The following is a 6,018-nucleotide window of genomic DNA, read 5'->3' on the forward strand; positions in this document are numbered from 1 at the left end:
TTGAGTATCGCTTTTCAATTCTCTCCAAGTGTGGCATTGTGGGGTCACCAGGTCCCTTTGTGTATTTCTTTTGCGGAACGGCCACACTGCTTTCCCAGGCCTGACCACGTAACAGCCGCCGCCCAGGGCGGCCACAGATCACTGAGCCACAGAGGGTGCCCTGACCAGACCAAGCTTGCAGCCCTGCTGTATCTCCCAGTCACCAGAGAGGGCGCCCTAGAGACAATGCCCGCAGGACCTGCCTGGGGTCATGGGAACACCCGGCTGGGAGGGTGTCTGGTTGGAGGGCCTCAGAGCTGGGGGCGCCCTGGGAGGGGAGTGTGGCAGAGGGGAGGGAGAGGGAGCCACCTGCAGAGGGGCTAGGCCGTGAAGAACAAGGCCAGTATGGCTGGGGCAGGGGGCAGAGGAGCGAGGGCTGGGCAGAGGGGCAGCAGAGCCGGGCCTCTGCAGGGGAGGTGCCACAGGGGAAGGAGCCAGGCCTCCCCCACACAGTGATGAACACAGTGATGCACCCAGCCGTGGGCTTGTAACAGGAAGCTGATGAAGGCTCGGGCTTGGGGGAGACCCCGAGGTGGGCCGAGCAGGAGTGAACAGGCATCAGCCGTGGCGGTCAGAGACAGCAGACGAGACAGCACGGCCTGTGCAAAGGCCCGGCCAGCGCCGAGAGGGAGGCGGTGGGTGGAGCCTGCAGCGGGAGAGCAGTGGAGACCGAGGCTGGAGCTGGAGAGGCCGGCCATTTCCCTCCAGAACACCCCGAAGGGAGTGGGCGACAGATTGGAGAGTGGCCTGGTTACCACCGAGGCCCAGGGGCGGAGCTGCATCAGGAGGGACTGGGGGTGGGGGCAGGGGGAGCCATGCATCTTGTCCACTTGACCTGGGCTGGCGTCTCGGGCCGGGCAGGGTACCGGCTGTGACCGTCGTGGCTGGTGTCCAAATTGCAGAGTTATAAATCCAGCAAACAAGGAGTTAAATGCAAGGTCCTGTCCTCTGGTCCTCTGACTTTGACAAACACTGGCAGAGCAGCCAGCCAGGGGCCTCAAACTTCTGGCCTCTTTCCGCTTGCCTCTGTCTGAGGCAGTGAGAGGCCTCCGGGCGTGGGGATGTGGGGATGTCCCCGGCTGGGTGTCTGAGCTCCAACCTCGTCCCCTGCCACAGCTGGGGGCTGGGGTGCTGTCACCAGCGGGGTGGGGGGACGGGAGGAGGGGCGCTCAGGGGGTGCACGTGGGCTCGGGACTTCAGGCTGGGAGTCCCAAGGTCACAGGACGGTCTTGACCTACGAGGGTGGGGGTCCCTCAGCCTCAATGCTGCCCAGCTTAGACGAAGGGCTGGACTTTAGGATGTGGGGGGGAGGGGTCACCACCCGTCCGGGTGGACAGGTGAGACTCATGGCTCATCTCAGATGTACCTTGGAGACCCCCCACCCCCCGGCCCCGTCCCGCGGACACCTTGTTAGGTGTGGGGTCTGACGCTCAGAGGAAGGGTCTGGCCTGGAGACAGAAGTGCAGGAGTCTGTAGCCTCGAGGGATGCCTGAGGCTGTGGGCCTGGGCCAGACATCCAGGGAGGGAGGAGGGGACCCAGGGAGGGCCCGGGTTCCGTCTCAGGAGCCCCGACACTGTGAGGCGGCAAGGGTGGGGGTGGGGTGGGTGCAGAGGAGGTGCGGGAGGCAGCTGTTACAACACGTGTCTCCGGTGCCCTCTGTGCTAACCAGGAGTGCCCTGAAGGCGGACGGGGCTCTGGGTGCCGCGCCCCCAGGCCTGGCATGCCGGGGCCAGGGGAAAGACCGTGGGAAAGGCAGACGGGGCCGCGGGCTAAAGAGGCGGTGTCTCTGGAAGGGGAGTGTTTGTGTAAACAGAAAATATGCGCTTGATCGGGAGCTGGAAATGGGGAGTCGGTGGGGGCTTCCCCTCCAGCACCACCACCCCGCCCCCTCCCCAGGTGGCCCTGGGAAGCGAGCTTCCCGGCCGCTCCCAAATCGTCTTTTCAGAATTAATGAAGGCACAGCCCCGGTGAACAAGCCTTGCGCTTTCAGAAAACAGCACCCAAAACACGCACGGAATTCTCAAAAACAGCCCTGCAAGTCCTGGCAGGTGCCGCCTGGCGAGCAGAGAGGAGGCTGGGGGGGAGGAGCTGGCAGAGGGCACGGCCCCCCATGCCCCTCCCCCAGGCCGGCTCTGCGGCTCCTCCCTCTGGCCCTGGGCCCCAGGAGCCGCTTCCTGCTGAGGCCCGGGACAGGGCGGCCAGCTGTTCCCAGGTCCCTGAGAGAGTCTGGAGGCAGACCGGGCGCAGGTGTCGCCGTCCTTCCTCCCGGGAGGCCCCGGGCGGGCGCCCCTCACGAAGCCCATGGAGATGGCGCCCCAGACAGGTGAATCTGGATCCGAGGAGACTGAGTTCATAAACATGCTCACTACGGAAAAGCCACGCGTGGGTTTACATGTTTCTGCACCAACATAAGCATCTCTTCATTGCACCCTTGTGAAAGGGTTTGAGATGCCAGTGCCTCACCCCAAGGGAGCCCCCGGCGGGTGTCTCCCGGTTTCTCGGATCCGCACTGCCCCGGCCCCTTCCCACGTGAGACGGATGCACACCCAGGGTTCTCTTCGGGCTCCTTGTCGGCCGGCAAGGCCCGTCTGGTGCCAGCAGCAGGGTACGGGAGGCCGCTTCCCTTGGCCTCTTGAGGGGTTGGGGAGGGGTGCTAAGTGGCCCCCCGGGGCGTGGGGGGGAAGGGCACAGCCTGAGACCTGGAGCTGCAGCTGGTCGCCCACTGAGACACCGGCTAAGGGTCTTGGGATCCTTTTGGGGTGGGCTTGGAAGTGAGGTATGCCAGCCCTGCTCCTATACAACGTGTACCCCCCTGGTCCCTGGCTGGTCGGCGGCGGCCCTCTGAGCTTCCTGCCCCCGGGGCTCACCTCCTGGGCGTCATGTGCCCCTACTGTGTGTCCTCGGCTGTGCCCCACGCTCTCTTCCGAACACAGGGGGCCCGGCATGAGGGCACCCACACGGGCGCCTCCCACGGTTAATCAGCCCCGCGTCTTAATCCCCACGACAGCCACATCCCACATCCGAGGAGCAAGATCCCGCCAGTGTTCACTTGCTACTTTTCTTTAAATCAGTCTACTTTTCTTGGACCCACAATGCATTTCAAGTGAGATTTCACATTACTTCCCTCTTTGGAAATGGGCCAGCGGCGCACCCCTGTGCACGGTCTTTGCCCCTTGCTCCTGGCCAGCCCCCTACCCCCAGTCCCACTGCAGAAGCCCTGTGCAGAGCCTGCAGCAGGCACTCCGTCCACTCCATAAATATTTCTCCAGTGAAGCATGCAGATAGTCAAACAGATGATGGCACCGTTTTATTGTGTGACCGCTGTGGGCTTACTCACCCCCGCTGCAGAGCTGTGAACGCGGGGGAGACTCTGGGGGCTGGAGGGGAAACCTGGCGCTGCACCCCGACACTCCTGGTCATCCACCCCCACCAAAATAATGCTAGTGTTTACTCTCAAGGTATTTTTAAAGAGATTTATTTATTTATTTATTTGAAAGGCAAGGCTACAGAGAGGAGACAGATTATCTTCCATCCACTGGTTCACTCCCCAAGTGGCTGCAAAGGCTGGAGCTGCGCCGACCCAAAGCCAGAAGCCAGGAGCTTCTTCCTGATCTCCCACGTGCGGGCAGGGGCCCAAGCACTTGGGCCATCTTCCACTGCTTTCCCAGGTGCATTAGCAGGGAGCTGGATCGGAAGTAGAGCAGCCGGGACCCAAACCAGCGCCCATATAGGATGCCGGTGCCACAGAGCCGGCCCCTCCTGTTAACTTTATGTATTCAAAACCCCACTTATTTTTTAAATGGAGGAGGGGGGGCACTCATGACGTCACGTGCCGCCTCCCAGGACGTGTATCATCGGGAAGCTGGAATGCGGTAGCCAGACTCAAAGCAGGGCCCTGGATATACAGCGTGCGGGCACATGCCGGGGTATGGATTTTTTTTATTTATTTTTTTGACAGGCGGAGTTAGACAGTGAGAGAGAGAGAGAGACAGAGAGACAAGTCTTCCTTTTTCCGTTGGTTCACCCCCCAAGTGGCCGCTACAGCCGGTGCGTTGCGGCCGGTGCTCTGTACTGATCCGAAGCCAGGAGCCAGGTACTTCTCCCGGTCTCCCATGTGGGTGCAGGGCCCAAGCACTTGGGCCATCCTCCACTGCACTCCCAGGCCACAGCAGAGAGCTGGCCTGGAAGAGGAGCAACCGGGACAGAACCGGCGCCCCAACTGGGACTAGAACCTGGAGTGCCAGCGCTGCAGGCAAAGGATTAGCCTAGTGAGCCACAGCGCCGGCCAAAACCCCACTTATTTTTTAAATGCTGGTTCAAATGTCAGCTACATTCCCTACAAATGAGCTTAAAATCACCACCTGACACCCAGCCTCCAGGAGACGCAGTGTAACCAAGTCAGGAAGAGGAGGAGGGTGTGCTGTCCCTGCTCCCCAGGAGGACCCCTCCCAGCAAGGTCTGTGGCCGGCCAGCTGGGAGTGCCGGCTCCTCCCGGGAGAGGCCCCGTGGGGCCGGGGCGGCTCAATTTCAGGTTGTAAAATAAGAGGTGCCCGAGCCGCAGGGCCAGTGGAAGCCGAGAGGGAGGCCACCAGGGGGCCGGCGGGAGCGTTTCTGTCTCTCTGGGCACACACGCAGGTGAACCTATGTCGCTCTCTCCTTGACGGTGGCGTCCTGCCCCCCGGTGCCCCTTGCTGGGCCAGGTCCCAGCTTCCCCCAGCTGTGCAGTCCAGCAATGCCCAGAACTGAACCTTCCCCTGATGTGTAGGTCTGTGCCACACGTCCACTGCCCACCCAGGAGTCCCTCCAAGGCTGCCACAGGTGGAGAAAACACCTTTGCTTTTTTTTTTTTTTTTTTTTTTGAAAGGCAGAGTTACAGAGAGGCAGAGAGAGAGAGAGAGAGAGAGGGGTCTTCCATCCGCTGGTTCACTCCCCAGAAGGCTGCAACGGCTGGAGCTGTGCCAATCTGAACCAGGAGCCAGGGGGTCCATCCAGGTCTCCCACGTGGGTGCAGGGGCCCACAGACCTGGGCCGTCTTCCGCTGCTTTCCCAGGCGCATTAGCAGGGAGCTGGGTCAGAAGTGGAGCAGCCGGGACTAGAACCGGCGCCCATATGGGATGCCTGCACTGCAGGCGGAGGCTTTAGCCATCGAGGCCACAGCACTGCCCTGAAGTGGACGTCAGATTTGCGGCTGCTGTTGTTAAAGACGCGGAGAGTTACTTCCGCGAGAACACTCATAAACAGCCCCAGCATCAGCCTCTGGCCAGAGAGGCTGCGCACAAAAGGCAGCCCCAGAGGCGCAGGTGCCGCTGGCTTGCAAATGCAGCACCTGGGATGAAAGCTCTGGGCCACAGGGGAGGGGAGCAGTGGCCGGTGCGGGTGCCCAGGTGGGTGCAGCCCCAGTGCTTGCACCCCGGGCGCTGTGGCTCTGCAAAGTGAACTTCTGAGCACTGCACTGAATCTACAACGCCTTTAAAAACACCACCACCACCAGGGGCCAGCGCCGTGGCTCAGCAGGTCCAGCCGCCGCCTGCAGTGCCAGCATCCCGTAGGGGCACCGGCTCAAGTCCCGGCTGCTCCACTTCCCATCCAGCTCTCTGCTGTGGCCTGGGAAAGCAGTGGAGGATGGCCCAAGTGCTTGGGCCCCTGCACCCATGTGGGAGACCTGGAAGAAGCTCCTGGCTTCGGGTCAGCCCAGCTCTGGCCATTGTGGCCATCTGGGGAGTGAACCAGCGCATGGGAGACCTCTCTCTCTGCCTCTAACTCTGCGTTTCAAATAAATAAATCTTTTAAAAAAAAAACTCAAAAAACACAGAGAGGAGCAGCCTAGCGCGCGGCGCCCCGGGCAGGGACCTGGCCCCGGGGGGCAGCGACCTGGCGCCCGGCGGCCGCGGACGTCCGGCCTGGAGGCCTGGCGCCCGGGAGGGGGGACACGGACGGCGCCCGGGCGGGGCCCGCGCGGGGCGGGGCGCACAGCGGAA

The sequence above is a fragment of the Oryctolagus cuniculus genome, chromosome 4 (assembly GCF_051225735.1).
Source record: "Oryctolagus cuniculus isolate XC-2025 breed Fujian yellow rabbit chromosome 4, ASM5122573v1, whole genome shotgun sequence".
Lineage (NCBI taxonomy): Eukaryota > Metazoa > Chordata > Mammalia > Lagomorpha > Leporidae > Oryctolagus > Oryctolagus cuniculus.